General features: G+C 47.5%; 1 long non-coding RNA gene across 2 annotated transcripts in view; it reads left to right on the top strand.

Annotated features, from left to right (window-relative positions):
- The window catches only part of LOC129646542 (uncharacterized), a 37,935-nt gene extending 22,859 nt beyond the window's left edge, over positions 1–15,076 (top strand). Inside the window, exon 3 of one of the 2 annotated variants that reach the window (XR_008712017.1) lies at positions 14,939–15,076. This is a non-coding gene — a long non-coding RNA (uncharacterized LOC129646542). Of the gene's footprint in view, positions 1–14,911 lie in introns of both variants that reach the window. The other variant, XR_008712018.1, reaches the window with a different exon arrangement.
- Positions 15,077–15,892: the final 816 nt, after the last annotated feature.

Below are 15,892 nucleotides of genomic sequence, written 5' to 3'. Positions count from 1 at the left end.
GCACTGCAGGAGCAGGGAGTGGGACTGGGCAGGGGTGGCAAGCAGCAAGACTTGAGCCTTCTGTTACTGCTCTGGGCACTCAGGATGCATCGCAGGTGGGGAGCCACGGACCTGTCATTCCCCTCTTTAGTGGGTGCCTCCATACCTCCTAGCATTTGGAATGCAAGAATGTAGTCATAATTCCACACCCAGACACCCTAGCCAAGCTTCATACCAGCTCGCCCTTTTTGAGTTCTTCACCACTTAGTGGGCAGCTTCATCTCTTTTGTGTTGGGTGTTTCTTTAATATGAAGAATTATATTATTCTTAAACACAGGCTACAGTCTGAGTGCCCTGGGCCAGAAGGAAGGCAGAATTCATCTCAGAGAGGGAAAGAGAAAGAGGTCTGCCCCTTTGGGACTCCACCTTGGCCATGAAAGTCAAACTCCTGTTTAATCCTCCATCTCATACCTAGGAGCACAGGCATCAGACTAATGGGAGATACATTTTCCTTTTCCTTTTTTTTTAAGTATTTTTATTTATATGGCTGCACTGGCCCTGGGTCTTTGTTGCTGCGTGCTGGCTTTCTCCAGCTGTGGTGAGCAGGGGTTACTCCTTGCTGTGGCTTCTCTTGTTGCAGAGCACGGGCTCAGTAGTTGTGAAGCATGGGCTTAGTTGTCTTGCAGCACGTGGAATCTTCCTGATCAGGGATTGAACCCATATCCCCTACATTGGCAGGCAGATTTTTAACCACTGCACCACCAGGAAAGTCCAGATTTTCTTGTATTTTAAATAACAGGAATTTTGCATTTCAGGCTACTTGCCGCTTGGGAGAGAGGGTGAGGAGCCAGAGCTCAAAGTCAGGCAAAAGGAAGATCTAAAGAGAAAAGGGTTCCTGAAACAGGGTGGAATCTAGGAGCTTCTTGTTAGGAAGTGCGCTGTGGGACATCCGCTGGGAGTTTTCCAGCCCCACGTCAGCTATGTGCCCTGGGTTCTCAGCCTTTTGTGAGCAACTGTCTTGAACACCTGCTTGTGGTTAGCATGCTCTGGGGCCTGCAGGAAGGGGAGCAGGCTGAGTCCATGTCAGGCACCTAGGACGTGGAACTGGAGCTGTGTTTGCTTCACTGTTGGCTGAGAGCAGACCATTGTGTGGACTGGCTAGGAAAACATGAGCCCCTGCACATTCAAGAAGCTTGGATTCCAGAACTTTTGGGTGGCCCACCATTGGGTTTCAAGGCCATCTCTCTAGCCAGCTCTGCAGAATGGTCATGCCTTTTGCCAACTCCCTCTTGTCCTTTGTTGAATGTGTGTTAACTTCTGTCTACATTATTTTCCTTTAGGATAGGAAATCAGTAAGGAAAAACCAACATCCCCTAAAAGAAGCACTTACTGTCCTATTTTGCTCTAGCGTCCTTTCATCTTAAGAGACAAGTAATGAGACGTCACACTCACACGGCCCTTACAGTGCCAGGCTCTGTCCTATATGTGGTCTGACATACATGATTTCATTGTCTTATGGTCAGCCCATGAGGTGGGCTCTGTGACTATCACCCCCATTTTATAGATGAGGGAACTGAGGCACTCAGAGCTCCCATAGGCATAACCTCTCTCCTGTGAATAGCTCTCAAACTGCAGTATGTTTCTTGAATGATTTCTGATTAACCCAGTGGTTCTCATCTATGCCAATTATACCCACCCCCCACCGGCTCCACCACCCCAGCAGGGGACACGACAACATCTGGAGAGATTTTTGGGCAGAGCCTCAGGCCAGTGTGCATGTGCTGTATTTGCAGGGAGAGCTCAGGGAGCTGAGTGCGGGGCTGGGGGAGTGAAATGGAGAGAGGGGAGCCAAATCAAGGGTACATTGCTTGACATGATGTCCATCCTGCTAGAAGCTTCTGGGGAGTTTATGTGATTCTGCAGACCCTCCAGCCTTATGGCCATGGAGGACTGCTCCAAGGCTCCTTAGCGGTCCTGCGCTTCTGAGCTGGGAGCAGACTAGGCCCTGCTGTAGTCAGAGGGGAGGTGAAGGGAGTATGAGATGGGGCACTAGAGCAAGGGACAGACCCAGTGGGCCAGTGCTGAGACCCCCACCACACTATCAACAGACATTGACACATACCTGGTGAGGATTGTGGAGAAGGCGATGGCACCCCACTCCAGTACTCTTGCCTGGAAGATCCCACGGACAGAGGAGCCTGGTAGGCTGCAGTCCATGGGGTCGCAAAGAGTCAGATATGACTGAGAGACTTCACTTGCACTTTTCACTTTCATGCATTGGAGGAGGAAATGGCAACCCACTCTAGTACTCCTGCCTGGAACATCCCATGGACGGAGGAGCCTGGTAGGCTGCAGTCCATGGGGTCGCAAAGAGTCAGACACGACTGAGAGACTTCACTTGCATTTTTCACTTTCATGCATTGGAGAAGGAAATGGCAACCCACTCCAGTGTTCTTGCCTGGAGAACCCCAGGGACAGGGGAGCCTGGTGGGCTGCTGTCTATGGGGTTGCACAGAGTCGGACATGACTGAAGCGACTTAGCAGCAGCAGCAGCAGTGAGGATTGGCAAAACCCCTGCCTTCAGGCCATTGTTGTCTGGCTGGGGAAAAAAAGACAGGATTCTTCCAAACAGTTGGTGAGGCCAGGACCTTACATAACCCAGCTGCACACCCACTGAGCAACAGATGACAATGTCAGAGCTAGAAGAAGCTTCAAGGAGTCTCTTGTTAATTCCAGTCCAACCTTCTCACTTAGAGAAAATTGAGGTTCATGTATTCATTTGTTCAACAACTATGCCCATTTTATTATAGTAAAATGAGAGAGAAGTTACTTGTCTTCAGAAGGCAGCTGATGTTTTGGGTGATTCACCAGGAAGTCCTAGAGGACTGGCTGGGGTAGGGGGTGGGCAGGGCGGACTTGGAGCACCTCTGCTGACTTACCACTCAACTTGGAGGGTGATTCCCAGTTATTCTGGACACATCAAGGAAGACCTGGCTTTTGCTGGGGACTTGGCTGTCCTCCCTCAACGTTAATGGATATTGATCTACAAATAAACTCTAGAGTACAAGAGATGAGGACTCTTTAAAGAACAAGCATCAGTTCATGTAGAATTTGGAGTCCTATAGTAATATGGACACTGAGTCCATACTTCTGGTTCTGTTTAACCTTGAGCGGTTCGTCTTTCCTCTCTCTGAGCCTAAATTTCCCCAAGTTTTTAACCCAGCTAGAGTCTTCCAGAAAGGCAAGCTTTGTTGAATGCATGAACCAACCCACATAACCGTCAAATTTAGAAAGATGGTAACGATGACCCTATATGCGAGACAGCAAAAGAGACACAGATGTAAAGAACAGACTTCTGGACTCTGTGGGAGAAGGCGAGGGTGGGATGATTTGAGAGAATAGCATTGAAACATGTATATTATCATATGTGAAATAGATCGCCAGTCCAGGCTCGATGCATGAGACAGGGTGCTCAGGGCTGGTGCACTGGGATGACCCTGAGGGATGGGATGGGGAGGGAGGTGGGAGGGGGTTCAGGATGGAGAACACATGTATACCCATGGCTGATTCATGTCGATGTATGGCAAAAACCACTACAATATTGTAAAGTAATTAGCCTCCAATTAAATAAATTAATTAAAAAAAATACAAACAAACAAACAAGAAATAGCCTTGGAGATAATCTTACCTTGTTTAAAGATGGGGAAATTGAGTCCCAGGGAGAGAAAGCATGAATTGCCCTCCAAATACCTACAAGCAAGTGAAGGAGGCAGATGTGTAACTAATAAATACAAGGTGACAAGTATTAGAGCAGGGATGTGTGCCAGGAACAAAAGCATAATGAGACGGGTGATGAAATCTGTCCAGGCTTCTGTGGATGGTGGGGAGTGGGCTGGAAAAAGCCTTAAATTCCCCCAGATGCCACAGTAGTGTCTGTTAGTATCATATTCTTTAATTTTCAATTTTTTAAAATTTATTTTAAATTAGAGGTTAATTGCTTTACAGTGTTGTATTGGTTTCTGCTGCACAATAACATGAATCAGCCATAAGCATACCTCTATTCCCTTCTTCTCGAACCTTCCTCCCACATCTACCCCCCAATTCCACCCCTCTAGATCATCATAGAGCACCAGGCTGAGCTCCCTGTGTTATACAGCAACTTCTCAGTAGCAGCCTCATATTCTTTCTTCCCTCCCTCTCTGCTCCTGTCCCTCCTTCCCCTTCTGTGACCATGAGGGTTCTGGGTTGCCCACAATAGACCTGTGCTCTGACTGTCTGGAGCAAGATATGGGTCCTTACAGAATCAAGGGAGGCACCAGGGAAATGAGCTGGAACCACAGGCCACCAGGAAGACAGCTGAGGCCATGTGAAAGGACTCTGTGGCCATCAGCATGGACACCAGATACCACTACTGGCCCTGTTGCTTCTGCTGCACCCAAGCCATCTGACCAGCCCTGCTTCCAAGTGTCACTCACTCTAGGCTAAATCCCTGATAGGAGATCCCTTCATCTGAACTTTGGGCATCATCTAGCTATTGGCTGCCCAGGCTAAAGGGAACAAGTCAGGGCCTTCCAGCTCTCCTGGAGGAGGCAGGGCTAATCTTCTCCAAGACTCACACAGCGGCCCTTCCCTGAAACATGGGGAAGTGGTCCAGATACTGGGTCCCTCCTACTCTATGTTCTGTCCTCTCCTGGCCTCCCTGCACTCACCCTACGTAGGATGTGGTCCAAGCTGCAAGCAGCTCATGGCCCATGAGAAGGCAGCTTGAGACTGAGTCCTCCCAAAACCCCAGGCTGGGCCCAGGGCTGATCTCTTGCATTCCAGGAATATCTGAGAGGTGAGTCTGGCCCAGTAGTGCCCTGCATCTGCAGACAGCATCTTAGTGAGCATTCCGACATCTGTGTTCTGACGCATCCTACAGATGTCAGGACCAAAGAGAACTTGATCAGAAGAGGACACTTCTGCAAAGTGGTGAGTGCTCACTTCACCCCCAGACTCTGAAGTGAGTGGTTGAGGATCCCAAGGCCACAAGAGGACCTGAATTAGCGCACTCTTCTCCCTCTCCTCTCCTTCCACAAGCTGTTCTCAAGAAGTGACAACACGAGGCATCACCTCACTCCTGTCTATGCAAGATAAGCCTGTCACACACAAAAGATGATGCATGTGGATCTGCACCTTGTTTTTTCTTCCTTAGCAGTGTATCTTGGTGATACACTGGCCCTCCATGTCAGGGCACCTAGAAGTCTCGTTCTTTGTGATAGCTGCAGAATATATGCCTTATTTATTTACCTAGTCCCCTCTGGAAGGAGAGTTTGATGGTTTCCATGCTTTGCTCTTACAGTTTTTTTTTTTTTTTTTTTTGGTGTATGTGACTGTATTTGGGCTTCCCAGGTGGCTCCATGTTAAAGAGTCCGTCTGCCAATGCAGGAGACCCAGATTCGATCCCTGGGTCAGGAAGATCCCCTGGAGTAGGAAATGGCAACCCATTCTAGTATTCTTGTCTGAAAAATTCCAGGGACAGAGGAACCTGGCGGTCTACAGTCCATGGGATTGCAAAGAGTTGGAGATGACTGAGTGACTGAGCAAGCACTCATGCACTGTATTTGGAGGAGAAATTCCTAGGAGTAGAATGCCTGGATTTACTAGTATGCACATTAAAAATGTTATCAGATATTGCCAAACTGTGCTTGAGGAGAAGCTGTATCAATGTGCACTCCCAAGGGCAATGTATGAAAATGGGTTCTGGTTCCATACCTCAGGGTATCTGGAATGTGGGGAGGTAGGAGAGGTGATGTGTTTGCTCATCAGAAACCACCAAGATAGCAATGCTTGGTACTTGGCTGGGAAGATATTTTCATAGTTCTCTGGGTGTGTTATAAATGTTCATTTTCTGAATGCAAAGTATTTTGTCAGGGTTTTTCCCTTTTGATGGCAGAATTGGTCTCAAGGGCCTCCCTTGGCCCTCGGGGTGGTGGCTTTCAGGGTAAAGGAGAGACAGCAGAACTTCCCTCTGGCCGTGCACTCCCCTGCATTTCAAACTGACTGGCCCCGTGGCAAGTTCATTGCTCAGCCAGCAGGAAATGGCAGCGGCCCAAATACATCACTCTGGAGCAAGCGTTCCTTCACTTGCTCACTAGCCTGCATCTGTCAGTCCTTCTGTCCATCCAGCTATTCCCTCCATCTATCCCTCTCTTCTTTCATAAAACATTTATGAGTACCTTCTCTAAATTAGGCACTGGTATATGTGCTCGGAGAGCTACAGGGTGATAAGAATTGATGTAGAAATGCAAACAACCAACAAGACTGTGATGCGGAGGAAGGCTGGTTACAGCAGATCCACTTATTACAGAGCTGCCCTGTGCTGGGCCCCTGTACGTGGGATGCAGAAACGCCAGAAGGAACCGTCCTCCTTCCCCTAAGGAGATTAGGGTCTCCCTGGGAGGAAGGGTAGCTACTATTTCCTAGTATCAGGGAAATGCCCTCTACATGTAGGAGCACTGAGGAAGGGATTTGTTCTTGCTGGGGGTGAAAGAATGCCACATTATTTTATTTGCTTTGCATGCTAAGTCACTTTAGTCGTGTCTGACTCTTTGCGGTCCTATAGATTGCAGCCTGCCAGGCTCTTCAGTCCATGGGATTCTCTAGACAAGAACACTGGAGTTGGTTGCCATGCCCACCTCCAGGGGATCTTCCTGGTCTAGGGATCGAACCAGCATCTCATTAAGTCTCCTGCATTGACAGGAGGGTTCTTGACCACTAGCGCCACCTGGGAAGCCAGTTAAACTGGCTGCAAGCCCCCATTTGTCAGGATAGAGGAGAAATCCATAGCTGCCATGTTCTGGGCTGGCCACCCCCAGGGTGAGCGTTCAGGGGTCAGCACTCTGGTCTTCTGCATCACTGGTTCCTCTAAGTTCCCATCCCAGCAGGAGTGATTCCTCTGCCTCCCTATGGGCTAAAGCTGGAGGTCTTTACTAAGGTGGGAAGCCTCAGGATGTAAGGTCAGCCTCCCTAGGGACCTCCCCTACAAGATCTGTTATCTGTGGGGGAGGCGTTCAGATGAAAGCGTGGGTTCCTGCCATCTCAGAGACTGCACTTCCAGAGTTTCTAAATTTCAATTCCTAGGTCTTGGGGAAAATGAAATCTTCCCTTCTCCCTGGATTCCAATCTTGCTGAACTTAAGTGTCCCTTCCTTCCAGCGAAATCAGTTCGATCAACTTGATGAGCACGGACAATGAAAACAAGAGCCTTCTGGGCATCATCTCCCTGGGTGCCTGGGCAGCTTCTGATCTCCGCTGGCTGAGTAACACACTACAGGGAATCAGAGGCCTGGTCCCTGTTCTGTGTGGGGAGGTGAACATCCCTACTGCAGTGTAGAGGATATGGCTCTGAGCCCCTCAGATGTGTTTATCTGTGCCTGTGCACCCATCCCCCGGGGTACAAGGGCAGGTCGTCTAAGGCTCTGCCCCTGTGACTCTGAAGCCTTCAGGCTTTTAAGCCACACTGCCTGCACACATGCACAGATGGCTGAGTGCAAGACTAGTGCTGGTCCGTGAAAACCTAGCTACCCTACCTCAAGTGGTGTAATTGACATTGAGCTGAGTCTAGAATTTTGCCCAAAGCACAGTCTTCTTCCATTTTTTTCTGTTCTGCTCCTCCTACTCCCTTACTGGTTTCTCCTGGGAGCACTCTCTTAGCCAGTCTCATGAACTCCCAGCTCAGGGCCTGCTTCTGAGGAATGGACCCATGACAACCAGTGGGGACAAAACACAGATATGGACTGTTCCTGGTGCTCCCCTTGGGAGTGCAGTGAATGTGTTCTTTCAGAGCAGAGGTTCACAGCAGAAGGGATTCTTGAACCTACCCAGTCTCACTTGGTTCAGTTGGGTAGACCAGATGACCAGCAGAGGTGGCTTCCCAGGGTGCAGGTGAGAACAGCATAATGTTAGGCAGCAGACTACAAGCTCAGGCCCCAGTGCAGCTCAGCTGCCCTGGACGAATAACCCTAACCACCTTGGTTTCTAGCCCCTTTGCCCAGTGTGAGCAAAGCCAGAGTCCAGAATAAGAGAAATGAAATCCCACTTAAACCAGAAAGCCAGAGAGCTGGATGGAGTCTCCTAGGTGACCTTGTCTTGTATGGCAAAGGGGCTACAAACCAAGGTGTGTGGCCCTGGGGCAGCTTACTGTCTGCAGGGCAGGTGCAGGACCTGATGTTCCTGAGTGCTCAGTCGCTCAGGTTGCTACTTCCTCCTCCAGGGGGTCTTCCTGACCCAGAGATTGAACCAATGTTTCTTATGTCTCCTGCACTGGCAGGCAGATTCTTTACCACTAGTGCCATCTGGGAAACCCCTGATGTTCCTAAAGGAATGAAAAAAGCTTGATAGAACGAATGGAGATTGAGCTTTGAAGGATGAAGGGAGGTCACTAGTGAGAAAGGGCAGGCGTTTGAGGCAGAGGGAACCCCTTCTTACTTACTGCGTGACCTTGCCCAAATTGTTTGTCCTCTCTGAGACTGGCTTTCCTTTTGTGTACGATGAGGGCAGCAACAGTACTTAATTTCTAGGGTGCTGTAAAGGTGAACTAAGCAGGTGAACAGCTTAGCACAGGGCCTGACCCATAGCAAATGCAGAGATAACATGAGCTATTATTGCCATGTTTATATGAGGAAGAGCTGATGGAACTGAAGATGTTTGGATGGTCTACTCAACAAAGACCTGTATGTGCATACCAAGACCCAGACCACATAGGATCTCCTACTGTCCTCTTATTTCTTCTCCCTGCAAAATAGAATTGGCCATCCCTCTTTAGGCATCCCTGTGTGTGCCCTGGAGTGGATGGTGTGCTGTGTTACCCAGACCCCCGTTCTAGGCAGAGGCACTTGCTTCTCCAGCTGCCTGGAGTAAGTATTGGTTGCAATGGCAGGATCACTGCAGTCCTTTCTGACAATTGCCTTCAGCTGGAGCCAAACGCCCTGCCTAAGGCCCACACCCTTGCTGGGAGTGGCCCACATTCTAGGACTTGGGAGCAGGGTAAAGGCCAATCTTCTTGCCTCATTTGAGACAGCTCTGAAGGGCCATCAGCTCAGCGTTCCTCATAGAATTATTTGAGGACTCCATTGTGACTGCAGCTCAGTATAAGTCTGCCCTGTGTCCAGTCTTGCTTCCGTCATTCCCTCACAGGTGTCAACCTTCTGCATGCAAACCTAAGACACACCCTGTGCATTTTCTCTATGTCTGTTTCCTCCAATAATACTGGGGCCATGTGTTCTCCACACCAGGGTCCCCAGCACGTAGCACAGAACAATGATATATTAAGATTAGTGCAGGTGCTGACAGAGTCCAGAGCAGAAAATGCCCAATTAAGATGGGTGGCTTCCAGGCAGGGGTGGCGTCTGAGCCAAGTCCAGTACTAGCCCTTTGTGAGCCAACTCGACTGGCCAGCAAAGCACAGAGGTCTTGGCTCAGATGAGGGGTTCCAGGACCCATCCCCAGGCTGCAGGTTCCTGAAGAGGATGGTGATTACAAGCTCCCAATGGCCTCCAGGTGACACCTAAGCCTCAGGATGAAGGCTGAGAATTCACAGGGAGGGAAGTGTGAACAACCACTTCCATCAGTGCAGAGTATGGCAAGAGGGATGGAAGCCAAGCTGACCCTGGACTCTCCAGCCCGTGTGGGCCGGAAGAGGGGGGCCCAGGTATCTCCAGCCCCACTGGTTGCAAAGACAGTGTGGGAAGGAAAGGTGAAGCGTTGCAAACACACATCTAGAGCTGCCAAGAAGTTTGGGGAGAGCTGTTCAAAAAGGGTGAACAGACAAGGGGTAGAAATAAGAGTTGGAACTTGAAGCCAACTAGTAAAAGTAGAAGGGGAAGAGAAGGAGGCTAAAGATCTGACCTGGGGTGGAGGAAGGGATGGGGTCCTGATGGTCAAGAGGGGAGGGTCAAGGGGAAGAGACACAGAGGAGAGGCAAAGAGATCTCAGCAGTCAGAGGGGTCAATTGTTACTTGGATATCAGAGAGGTTGAGGCCAAGGGAAGCCACGGGCTGGTTTGGGGAGACCCCTGGTGGCCTATGAGAGGCTGGTCAGGGCACTGACTGAGAGCACAGGTTTTAGAATCAGAGCTGGCTTCAGGCTGTAGTTCTTTTACTTCCTGCCTGTGTGACCTTGAGCAAATCACTTAATCTCTCTGGTTTCTATGTCTAGATCTGTAAAATGTGGTTGTTACAAAGACTAAGGGACACAATAGTTAGAAAAGCACTTGGCACAGTGCTTCACCGTGGATAGTTTCAGTCACTAACAACTTCTGTGGAAGGTGAGGGCAGAGAGGAGAATATACTTGAGAGGGGGCCAGGGTGAGAAAGGCTTTGTAAGGCTGGGGGTGGGGTGTGCTGCTGTGTGGATGGGGCCAGGAATGAACAGAGCTGAAGTTTCCAATGTGGGCAAGGGTAGCTGATCCTGGAGGTGTGGCAGGTGCACAGAGGCAGAGATGGGGGATGGTGGAAGCATCCTTAGTCCCTCCAGGCTAGGAGGAGGCAGGGCCCTCACTGACAGTGACACAAAGCCATTTCCCCTTATCGTGGGTCTACTTATGGCCATAAAATATGGGATGACACTAGATTTGGCCATCAAGTAAATGGTATAAAGAAATAATTGGAAAATGGATCTGGAAGGAGTGGAATTTTTCCCTGGGCTACTGCTGTCTGTGCCCCACTCTCTGAGTAATCTGCAGAGCCAGGCAAGTAAGTATGTCAGGCTAGGTGTGATGAGAAACTTTACCTTAAAAAGAGCCTGAAATTACCCACGACGGTGGAAGAGCCTTTGTCTCCTGAACAGAAGGAGGAAGAAATGCCTTGAGTGTTCTCTGGGGGTGGGGGGGAGGGAAGGGTGTTAAATGTTAAAGGGGCACCATGGTGTCTTCCCTGGGTGGGCAAGACTCACGGTCCCACCTGGGGAGGGGTCCATGTGCTGGGATGGGGGTACACTAGGCTTGGCGGAGAAAGTGGCTGCATAGGAGAAACACATGCTTTTGCCTGCAAGTCAATTCACCCATCTCCTGGCCCTTGCAATTCAGGTCCTTACACCTGACTTTTGGCACACTCTGCAGACCAGAGCTCTTGCTTGGACTTTTGGGGGGAAGAAAAGTGAGGTTACTGGTATCTAGGACAGCCCTGGGAGGAAGAACTAGTTTTCCAGTGGATAGAGTGTGAAGAGAACAGAGGGGAACCCTCCTTTTGCATACCCCCAAATCTTTTACAAAGAACCCACAGTATTATATGGAAACGCCACCCTGATGTGCCTCTCTGTGGCTTCAGACCTGGTCATCCCTCATGCCGTCACCCCCGGGTGCCTGTGGCCCTGAATCCCACTCACCCCTTCCATGGTCCATTGTCCAAGGCACTTAAGTATTGCAGAACCATGCTTCCTCCTTCTGCTGTGCCTTCTGGGCAGGATGCACTGTTTTAGGTAACTGTTTTATCTTCCTTCCTCCAAAAACAAGTCAGGAGCAGCCCCACGAGGAGCTTCCCAACTCCAGTCAAGCACACAGGACAGGACCCCAGTTTTCCCATCTTTGGACAAGAAGAGAATCTCCCACAGGCTGGTGGACTTCCATAGCATCAGCCTCACTTCTGACACTTGTTCATATAGAGATTCCTGGGCCTTGCCCCAGAATCCCTGAATTAGAATTGTATTTGGAAACCTGGATACTTGACTTGGGGTTTTCCAGGTGGTGCTAGGGGTAAAGAACCTGCCTGCAAAGGCAGGAGACGTAAGAGACTCAGGTTTGATCCCTCGGTTGGGAAGATCCCTGGAGGAAGGCATGACAACTCACTCCAGTATCCTTGCCAGGAGAATCCCATGGACAGAGGAGGCTGGCGGGCTACAGTACATGGGGTCACAAAGAGTCAGACACGACTGAAGCGACTTGGCACACACGCATACTTGACTTGAAGGAAGAAGTCTCTACTTAGCGTGTTGTATCCCCAGCTAAAGGCAGATTGCCTTACAAGAAATGGTCAAATGCCAGAAAGTTAGAAAACACTTCTCAGCTTTACAAAAAATGGAAAGTATGAAAATTCTCCAAATAAGATATACAATAATTTGTTATTGTTAAACAGTGACAGCGTAACAATTAATTTACTAGAAGATAAAAGTGGAATGAGCAAATCGGTAATGAAGAAAGGGCGTATTTCTACAAAATCCATTTTTATTCATCTCCATTTGATGTCCATCAAAATGAATCACTGACCACGTAGCAAATAAATAAAACTGTGATCACTTGTGCACATGCATTAGTGGCTTTGTGTGCAATAAAGGAAATGGAAGGAGAGAGAAAACTGGAGTAGAGTCATCAGGATGTGGTAGGCCCCTCCTGCCTGCTGCTGGGACACACAACTCTGTGTCCACCCTCCCTCGACAACTGCGTGAGCTGTGTCTGGCATCACCCTTTGAGTTTGCATCTGTGCTCATGAAAGGTTTTACTGAGTAATGCATGCCTCTTCTTTGAAAACCTCATGGTAGAAGCATCCTACCCTTCCCTTGTCACATTAATGTGAAAGTTGTTCTCAGTCCTGACCCCATCCTTTGGTTTCTCAGGGCACATGGCCAGTGCAGGGACCTTCTCAACTGCCCTTCCAAAAGAGGTACCCATTTTTCACCAGGGAGCATGTGGAAAGCACCAGCAGGGGCTTGTTTGTCTGATGTGTTCTCCAAATGATTGTCAGACACATCAAGTGGGAGAAGCCACGGATGAGATGTCTAAGATGTGTGGCAGGGTTTCAGCCCCCATCGCCTTGCTGGTTGGAGCCCTCATGGGTCCTCCATGGGTTCCTTGTCCATCCGCATCCCTCTCCCCAGTGTTCCTTTGAGGGTCGCTCCATCACATTATCCCTAACCATCACTCTAACCCCTGTTCCAAATCCCACTATAGCCCTGACCTAGTTAGTTCCTGCCCCACTGCAGTCAGGTTTCATATCCCCCCTTTTTCCCCCCACTTTTTTAAATTAGAGGAAAATTCATACTTCATTGGTATATGGACATTGACAAAAACATGTATTCATGTAATCATCCCATACACAAGATACAGGATGGTTCTAATTCCCCTCAGGATGACCTCATGCTGGCCCTTTGTAGTCATTTCCTTCCCTAGTCTCTAGCCCTTGAAAATTACTGATTTGTTCCTATAATTTGGTCTTTCCAGAATGTCATAAATGTCCACAATATTTTCCAAACTGTCATAGCATCCTACATGTGCACTCCTTTGAATCTGGCTTCTTTCACTCAGCATAATGCGTTGAATTTCATCATGTTGTTGAATCTATCGGTTGTTCATTTCTCTTTATTGCTGAGTAGTAGTTCATTGTGTGAATGGAACACGATGTGCTCATTCATTCATCAGTTGAAAGAAGTGTTGGGTTGTTTCCAGTTTTGGGTGATTATAAATAAAGTCATTTTAAACACTTGTGTGCAAGTTTTTGTGTGAACATACGTTCCATTTCATATGTTACCTAGGAGTCGGATTGCTGTGTCATGTGATAAATTTTGTGTTTAATTTTATAAGAAACTGCCAATTTCTTTTCCAAAGTGGCTATACCATTTTGTATGTATGTATACATAAGCAACATATGAGTTTGTACATATGTATAGCAAGGAGAATTGGTGCTTTTGAACTGTGGTGTTGGAGAAGACTCTTGAGAGTCCCTTGGACTGCAAGGAGATCCAACCAGTCCATTCCGAAGGAGATCAGCCCTGGGATTTCTTTGGAAGGAATGATACTAAAGCTGAAACTCCAGCACTTTGGCCACCTCATGAAAAGAGTTGATTCTTTGGAAAAGACTCTGATGCTGGGAGGGACTGGGGGCAGGAGGAGAAGGGGACGACAGAGGTTGAGATGGCTGGATGGCATCACTGACTCGATGGACGTGAGTCTGAGTGAACTCCGGGAGTTTGTGATGGACAGGGAGGCCTGGCGTGCTGCGATTCATGGGGTCGCAAAGAGTCGGACACGACTGAGCGACTGAATTGAACTGAACTGATAGCAAGGAGATCAAACCAGTCAATCCTAAAGGAAATCAACTCTGAATATCCTTTGGAAGGACTGATGCTGAAGCTGAAGCTCCAGTACTTTGGCCACCTGATTCCAACTCATTGGAAAAGACCCTGATGCTGGGAAAGATTGAGGGCAGGAGAAGAAGGGGGTGACACAGGATGAGATAGTTGGATGGCATCATTGACTCAATAAATATGAGTTTGAGCAAACTCTGGGAGATGGTGAAGAACACAGAAGCCTGGCATGCTGCAGGCCATGGGGTTGCAAAGAGTCAGACATGACTTAGCGACTGAACAATGTGTACATATACAGATATGTTTTTATTTGTATATATACACACAAAAAGCAATGAGAGAATCATTCGTTTGCATGTGTGTGTGTGTATACACAAGTATGTATGTATAGTATACATTTATTTGTATTTGTATGTTTATATTCACAAGCAATGTGTCAGAGCTCCAGTTCCTCCTCAGCAGCTGTATTTTTTTTTTTTTTTAAAGTCATTCTGTTAGGGCAGAATCATCTTTTATTGTGGTCTTGATTTGCATTTCCCTAAGGCTTCCCAGATGGCACTAGTGGTAAAAACCTGCCGGCCAATGTAGGAAACATAAGAGATCCCTGGGTTCGATCCCTGGGTTGGGAAGATCCCATGAATGAGGGCATGGCAACCCACTCCAGTATTCTTGCTTGGAGAATCCCATGGATAGAAGAGCCTGGTGGGATACGGTCCATAGGGTCACAAAGAGTTGGATATGACTGAGTGACTAAGCATGCAAGGATTAATGATGTTAAGCACATTTTTATATGCTTATTTGCCATCCATGTATTTTATTTAACGAAGTGTCCAAATCTTTTGCCTATTTAAAATTGGGGGACTTCCCTGGTGGTTCAGTGGTTAAGAATCCACCTTCTAATGCAGGGGATACAAGTTCGATTTCTGGTCGGGGAACTAAGATCCCGCATGCCACAGGACAACCAAACCTCAGCGATATAACTACTGAGCCCACACACTCTGGAACCTGTGAGCCACATTTAGAGAGGAGCCCACAAGCTGCAACAAAAGACCCCACATGCCACAGTGAAGCCCTGACACAGCCAAAAATAAATCAATGAATGAAGAAATAAGTACATACAATAAATAAATAAAATTGAATTGCTTTGAGTTTTGAGTTCTTTCTATATCTGAAACAAATTATTTTATGAAATGTGTTTTGCAAATATTTTCTCATATTCTGGATTTGGTTTTTTATTCTCTGAGCAGTGTCTTTCACTGAGAAGAAGTTCTTAATTTTTAATAAAGTCTGATATATCCATTGTTTTTGGTGAATCATGGTTTGATTGTCATGTTAAGAAATCTTTGCTAACCCAGGATCATGAATATTTCTCTAGTGCTTTCTTCTATTAATAGAAATTTTGCAGTTTTAGGTATATTTAGGCCTCTGTTCCATTTTCCTTGAGATTTTCTATGTAGACAATCATGTCATCTGCCAATAAGAATTTAAGTTCTATTTCACTTTTCCAATCTCTGTGCCTGTTTCTTTATTTCACCTATCGCAGTGGCTAGGAACTCCAAATGGTATTAAATAAGAGCGGTGAAAGTGGACATCTTTTCCTTGTTCTTGATCTCAGAGGAAAGCCTCCTGTTTTTCATTATTAAGCAAGATGTTTACTTTTTTTCTAGATGCCCTTGATCAGGTTAAGGATGTCCCTTCCTGTTCTTAGTTTGCTGAGAGTTTTCTCTTTATTATGAATGGATATGGAAATTTGCTACATGCCTGTCCTACATCTATTTTGATGATCATATATGGTTTCTGTTTTAGTCTCTTGATTTTGTTAATTACTTTGATTTATTTTTGAAAGCTGAGAAAATCTT

Source organism: Bubalus kerabau, chromosome 3 (assembly GCF_029407905.1).
Source record: "Bubalus kerabau isolate K-KA32 ecotype Philippines breed swamp buffalo chromosome 3, PCC_UOA_SB_1v2, whole genome shotgun sequence".
NCBI classification, from domain to species: Eukaryota; Metazoa; Chordata; class Mammalia; order Artiodactyla; family Bovidae; genus Bubalus; species Bubalus kerabau.
The sequence above is the reverse complement of the archived record's forward strand: the minus strand, read 5'-3'. Positions and strand labels throughout refer to the sequence as shown.